This window comes from Nothobranchius furzeri, chromosome 9, assembly GCF_043380555.1.
Source record: "Nothobranchius furzeri strain GRZ-AD chromosome 9, NfurGRZ-RIMD1, whole genome shotgun sequence".
Taxonomy (NCBI): Eukaryota; Metazoa; Chordata; class Actinopteri; order Cyprinodontiformes; family Nothobranchiidae; genus Nothobranchius; species Nothobranchius furzeri.
In genome coordinates this window covers 58,014,030-58,020,831 of record NC_091749.1, presented here as the reverse complement: position 1 = coordinate 58,020,831, position 6,802 = coordinate 58,014,030, and the positions used below count along the sequence as shown (strand labels likewise).

Here is a 6,802-nt window from a genome sequence, read left to right as displayed (position 1 = left end):
CAGCTGAGTGCTACAAGCTTAGAAATGAAATATTAATCTAAAGTAAACAAACTGAACTGATTTTGGTTCTGAAGCTGTTCAGCATCCTCCCTGGAGTCCAGATCAGGCTCACGGGTCTTCTCGCCGTATCCCAGATCTGACCGATCTTGTCATGTTCAAGAAGCCAATGTGAAATGATTTGAGCTTTATGACATGGTGCATTATCCTGCTGGAAGTAGCCATCAGAGGATGGGTACATGGTGGTCATGAAGGAATGGACATGGTATGAAACAATGCTCAGGGAGCCCAAGGCATTTAAACCATGCCCAGTTGGCACTAAGGGGCCTAAAGTGTGCCAAGAAAACATCCCCCACACCAGTACACCACCACCAGCAGCCTGTACAGTGGTAACAAGTCATGATGGATCCATGTTCTCATTCTGTTTACGCCAAATTCTGACTCTACCATTTGGATGTCTCAACAGAAATCGAGACTCGTCAGATGAGGCAACATTTCTCCAGTCTTCAACTGTCCAATTTTGGTGCTCGTGCAAATTGTAGCATCTTTGTCCTATTTGTAGTGGAGATGAGTGGTACCTGGCGGGGTCTTCTGCTGTTGTAACCCATCCGCCTCAAGGTTGTGCGTGTTGGCTTCACAAAAGCTTTGGTGCATTCCTCAGTTGTAACGAGTGGTTATTTCAGTCAAAGTTGCACTTCTATCAGCTTGAATCAGTTGGCCCCTTCTCCTCTGACCTCTACCATCAACAAGGCATTTTCGCCCACAGAACTGCCGCATACTGGATGTTTTTCCCTTTTCATACCATTCTTTGTAAACCCTAGAAATGGTTGTGCGTGAAAATCCCAGTAACTGAGCAGATTGTCAAATACTCAGACCGGCACGTCTGGCACCAACAACCATGCCACGCTGAAAATAGCTTAAATCACCTTTCTTTCTCATTCTGACCTTCAGTTTGGAGTTCAGGAGATTGTCCTGACCAGGATCACACCCCTAAATGCACTGAAGCAACTGTGATGTGATTGGTTGATTAGATAATTGCATTAAGGAGAAGTTGAACAGGTGTTCCTAATAATCCTTTAGGTGAGTGTATAAAAATCTCATTTGCTGATCTGTAGATCCTCCACTAGCATGCAGTATGCATGTGCAGCACAGGTTGGTGTTGAGTTACAGTGGCATACTTTGATAGGTACAACTCCACAGCAATGACACACACACACACACACACACACACGCACACACGCACACACGCACACACGCACACACACACACGCACACACACACACACACACACACACACACACACACACACACACACACACACACACACACACACACACACACACACACACACACACACACACACACACACACACACACACACACACACACACACACACACACACACACACACACACACACAACAGCAGAGCAATCCTCAGGATAAAAGCCATCTGACTGATAAAGTAGAGGGGTTTTATGTTTTTCCCTTGAGTTCACTGGGTTATCCTCTTCAGCATTACATAACTCCAATAGCCACGAAGACATTTAAAAAGCATCAGCTCGCTGAAGTCGTTAGGTCCGTTTTAGGGGGGCTGAAGCCCCCCTAAAATAATCACAAGCCCCCCTATCATTTTGGTTCATTTTATTTTTTTCAGTTAACTTATTTTTATCTGTTCACATCTACATGCTCAACACAATCACGACACGTGTAGTTGGTACATGAGTTTTTTAGTCTGAAACAGAAATAATAATTAATGAATATAGAACTACACCGTCGCACACAGGAAGTATCAAGAAAGGACTTCCTCCACTTCCTTAACCCCGACAGCTTTGTTGACAAGTCGGGGGCAGGGGCGATACAGCAAAACCTAAATATTGATGAGCAAACCCTGCTCAGCGCTCATGTAAGTCACTCAACATTACATTAGGGTAAGACAGCAACAGCAGCACACCGTTAACATTTCAAGGTTATAGTTCAGACGAGAGAGGAAAATGCTACCGCACCGACATGCTAATGCTAACTCCGCTAGCATGTTTATATGCCGCAAACCATAATGAAAAGCTTTGATGTCAAGTAAAATGGTTGGAAAACTCCCCTGAATTGACATGATTAACGAGCCAGCCAGTTCATTGAGTGATTTAGTGCCACCATCTTGAGCGTACAGTAATGAGTCTGCACAAACAGAACCTGCTTGCGCTTGTGTGCAGGAGCTGCAGCCCTCTCTGTGGGCTCAACTCTGTCTCAGCGCATGCAAATCTCTCCCTTCTCTCAACATGTAGCCTCTCCACCAGTCAATCACAGACAGCTCTGTTTTATCCAATCAAAGCATGTCCAGGAAATACTGCTTTACAGAAAAATACCCATTTAACAGCTTATTGAACTGCTTTCTGCTGCTGGTTAGCTACCAGTCACCATCCACTGCCTGCAAAATACTTTGTTGTAATTCATGTGTCATGATTAGAGTGACCATATTTGACTTCCAGAAAAGACACATTGCCCATTCCTAAAACTGTTAAACTGCACCCTTTTCAGTTAAAGAGGACTTTTAATTTCAACATATAAAGTGTTTCTTCTCTGTTTGGTTAGACATAAATGATCCCTTGATGTGTAAAAGGAAGTGAACAGTGGAAATGTCCCAGGAAAAGAGGAGGGTTAATCAATTTAATTAAATATAATTATATAAAGTCCTCTTTATCTGAAAAAAGTGCAATTTTTCTGGCAGTATTTCCTGGACATGCTTTGATTGCATAATGGAGAGCTGTCTGATTGGCTGACGGAGAGGCTGCATTGCTTTGTAAATTGCAAATTGAGCAAGAGCAGGGAGAAATCTGTGCAGGCAGAGACGGAGTTGAGCATGCAGAGAGAGGGCTGCATACGACTGCAGAGCAGGTTGTGCTCTTGCAGATTGATCACTGCACGCTCCAGTTGGTGGCACAAAAATCACTCCACACTAAAAACCTGAATCAGAATATGGCCGAATGTGTATATTATTGACCATTTTTCTATATTATATATTTTTTATAATATATATATATATATATATATATATATATATATATATATATATATATTATAGGTACATATATGTATCTATAATATAGTAAACAGCCAGTTTTATATATGTCACATATATTCAAAAGCTACATCAAAACATATATTAAAACCTATATGTTTATATGAATTCTTTCCATGTGGGTTGTCAATTGCTTAATATTTCCTATGTTTACCTATGGTAAAGAAAGGAGATATTGTACTCATCTAACTAACATAAATTTTGGCAGCTTAATGTGACGTTATGGAAAATGCCATCATCATGAGCAACCAAACATAGGCTATATTAGGCTAACAGTTGTCCATATTCTGTACCATTTATCCACCAATGTCTGTTTCAATTATTGTGAGTGAAAACTAAATGGCATAGGAGCATTTGTCTTGGCATTAGAAATTGAAAATGCTTTTCAATGTGTTGGCTAGATGGATATACGGAGATTTTTTAAGAGAGTGAGTGAGGAACAGGAGAGAGACCAGGTGGTTGATGCTGAGGAGATCTGCATGGTCAAGGTCAGTGATCTACAACGAAAACAGGGGCGAGTGCACCATTATGAGCATTTACCTGAACACAAAGTTCCCAAGCAAAATTGAACAGTTTTCTATTTAGGAGTGAACAGGTAAGAGACCTTGAGAAAAAAAACTATAATTATCATCTGGCCTGCAACCTTATGTCAAGTTGTATCTGTATAGTTGACTTTCTGTATTATAAGTTCTATTGCTGGATATTTTTATATACACTGTTATTTTGTCTTGTAATTGTTAATTACATACTCCTTTATTCCATATCATAGCAGTGTTATTCATATAAAACTGTCAACTGCACACTCATTTGGCAGAATAAAAGTTTGACAAGTATTCATTTGTTCTTTATTGTCACATTTCAGTAACATTTATAATTAAACAAATTAAATAAATGACTACAACATTTCCCCCTGTTAAGTGCAGTAGACTGAAATGAATAGCTTTATTTGAAAATATAACATATCTAATTTTTAATGGACTTACATAAAATCTTTCTTCAACATAAACCCCACTAATGAACTGATTAAGTGTTATTTTTTATAAAAAGAAGAGAGAAAATGCACAAAAGTAGGAAAGGAAAAGAAAGTGATAAAATAATAGGTTTTGTTAAATGTTCTTCAGATAATGTTTTAATTGACAAAGTTTTTGCAGGGTGTGACAAAAAACGTTCGAGGTCAAGCTCCTGGGGCTATGCCCCCCCCCCCATATCTCAATCCTAGTGACGTCCATGCATCAGCTTACAGAAAATTAGATTAAGAAATGTTTAAAAAACAGGATAGACTGAAATTCAAGAAATCAGATGAAATGTAGTAAAAAATAAAATAGAAAAAGCTTATCTTTATCTTTTTTCCCATGTCGCAGCAGCCTGTAATAACCTGCCTGTCCACTAGAGGGCAATGTTGCTCAACATGCAGATACGTTGTTGAGCTTTTAGCTGCCTGTACCTTCACTTTTTAAGTATCCACCTGTGAATGGCTTTGTTATTGTCACTAAAATGATAATAAAGTGGAATTTTACCCTCATACAGATAATGACCATATGTGTACATCAGATAATTAATTTGAGAAAGAAACTTTTATATGTGTTGTCTTCAGTGCAATACACATTTTATTTTACAATATAACCAAAAAGGATCATTGTTTCCCAACAAGAAAGATTTCTTTTACTTGTTCACCAAGTAAATGGATGATAAAATGTAACTAAACAGGTTACAAAACAAATAACAATCACATAAAAAATGAATTATTGTTCAGCTGTGTTAAATAGCCCTGTTCATTGAATCTTTGTCAGGAGGGTAATAATGTGACAGTAAATGAAGATGCTGGTTTTTGTGTTTTATTATCATCTCCAAAATCCTACAGGTTTGCAAAAGCAGCAAACTGCCAGTCAGCTGTTTTGTGCTATGAGTAACAATTTGGAAAGAGCATCCTACAACAGATTGTGCTATTACATGAAACACCTATAACATCTATAGTTGCAAATGAGCAAACAGCAGCATCTGCATAGCTGCAGAATGAAGCTTGTTTTTGGCTTGCATGTGCGTGCAGAAGATAAGGATATACTCAACAAATCCATGATTTCACAAAGAGGAACAGAGTGGAGGCAGGAGGCTTTGCTATGTCCAAAGTATTTCATATTGACCTTGAAGCTGAACCAGAATGATTATACATTTTATGTTAAAACCTCTTGGCTGACAGAAAAATGATGACAGTTTAAAGTTTAGCGATGACGAGAGGCTGGAGCAGCAAAGCAAACCGAGCAGAGGCTTTACACCAAGCTCACGGAAGCAAAAGAAAAGAAAAACTGAAAAGAAACATATTTCTGAGTTTAATGCTGAGTGATCTCACAGAGGCTTAAAAAACTCATCTTGCAGCATGTTGCATATGTTATAATGTTTGTTCATTTCACTATGCCTAAGTCTTTTTCTGCTTTTGGTTTAAACACCTGAAAACATTTCTACTGCTGCTTCAGCTGTATCATTTGTCTTCTCTAAATGAGGCTTTGATTAAAATAATTCCACCAAAAAGTAGATTTTTTTTTACTTAATGAGACAAGAATAAAAATCCCCCCCAAAATTCAACTAAATAAAAATCAGCAATCTGAATTTAAAAGTCTGTTCATTTGAGTATTTTTCTCTTTCTTGTCTGATTTTTCTGCAGCATGTGTGTTGACTTTTATATTAAAAGCCTGAATTTCTTTATTTTAACATGAACTAGAAGTATTTTTGCATATCTCATATATTTTCTGCATGTCTCACCAGCTTGGTTTAAAGATGAATAGTCACACATCTGATTTAGAAATCTCCTATCAGCGTTGTTAAAAACCTGTCTGTTGGTGCAACTTAATCATACCTCTGATCTTAGGTAGCAGATAAAGCTGGTAGCCATGAAGGCGAAACAGCACCGTGCCCACCATGACTGCAGTGTGCAGCTGTGCAGAGCGTAATCTCATCTGCTTGCCTCACGTTCTTCTCACTGATGTGTCTGAAGGAATCAGAGCGGATAAAACTCTCTTTTCCCTTGTTGTCAGCAGTTAACAGCTTGGTTTGTAGCCCACTGTGTCCCTCTGTGTGTGTGTATTTGCTGTATGAATGTGTGTGTGTGTCCAAATGTGTGTGAAATTGAACATTTGCTTTAAGGAGTTGCGAGCGAGCCCGTGTGCGAGTGCAGCGATGGCGTGCGTAAAGGGGTGTGCTTTAAAGATAGTGATAATTAAATATGAAAGTGCTGCTGATTAATTGATGGAACGTCGACTGTTCCATGATGCTCACATTTCTGTGGGGTGGGGACAGTTTTGGAGACAGCCAGAATAGCACTTTTGATTTGAGATTTTCACCAAACCATATAAAAATAAGATTAAATCTTTTAAGTTTAAATCCTTGTGTTTACTTATCATGTTATATTATTTCTATTTTTGCTGTTTATTCACTCAAGTGGCCTTTTTTGTTCACTTTCTCTAAAAAACAGCCACCCCACCCACCCACTATAAAAGATGGAGAGCAGCGCAAGCTCTCTCTACATCCCAGCTTCTGTTATCAGATTAGAAAGTGAAGGTAGAGTACTTTTGTGTGTGTGTGTGTGTGTGTGTGTGTGTGTGTGTGTGTGTGTGTGTGTGTGTGTGTGTGTGTGTTTGTGTGTGTAGGTGTGTGTGTGTGTGTGTGTCATCTGTACAGGCGATGTAATCTTCTTTCTCTGCTGAGAGGAGAGTGTTTTATAGTGTTTCACTTTCACA

At 38.8% G+C, this 6,802-nt stretch overlaps 1 long non-coding RNA gene across 1 annotated transcript in view; it reads left to right on the top strand.

Annotated features, from left to right (window-relative positions):
* Positions 1 to 1,795: 1,795 nt before the first annotated feature.
* Positions 1,796 to 6,802, top strand: part of LOC139071687 (uncharacterized) — a 34,842-nt gene continuing 29,835 nt past the window's right edge. Inside the window, exons 1-2 of the long non-coding RNA XR_011521526.1 lie at positions 1,796 to 1,901; positions 3,473 to 3,559. This is a non-coding gene — a long non-coding RNA (uncharacterized lncRNA). The remainder of the gene's footprint in view (positions 1,902 to 3,472; positions 3,560 to 6,802) is intronic.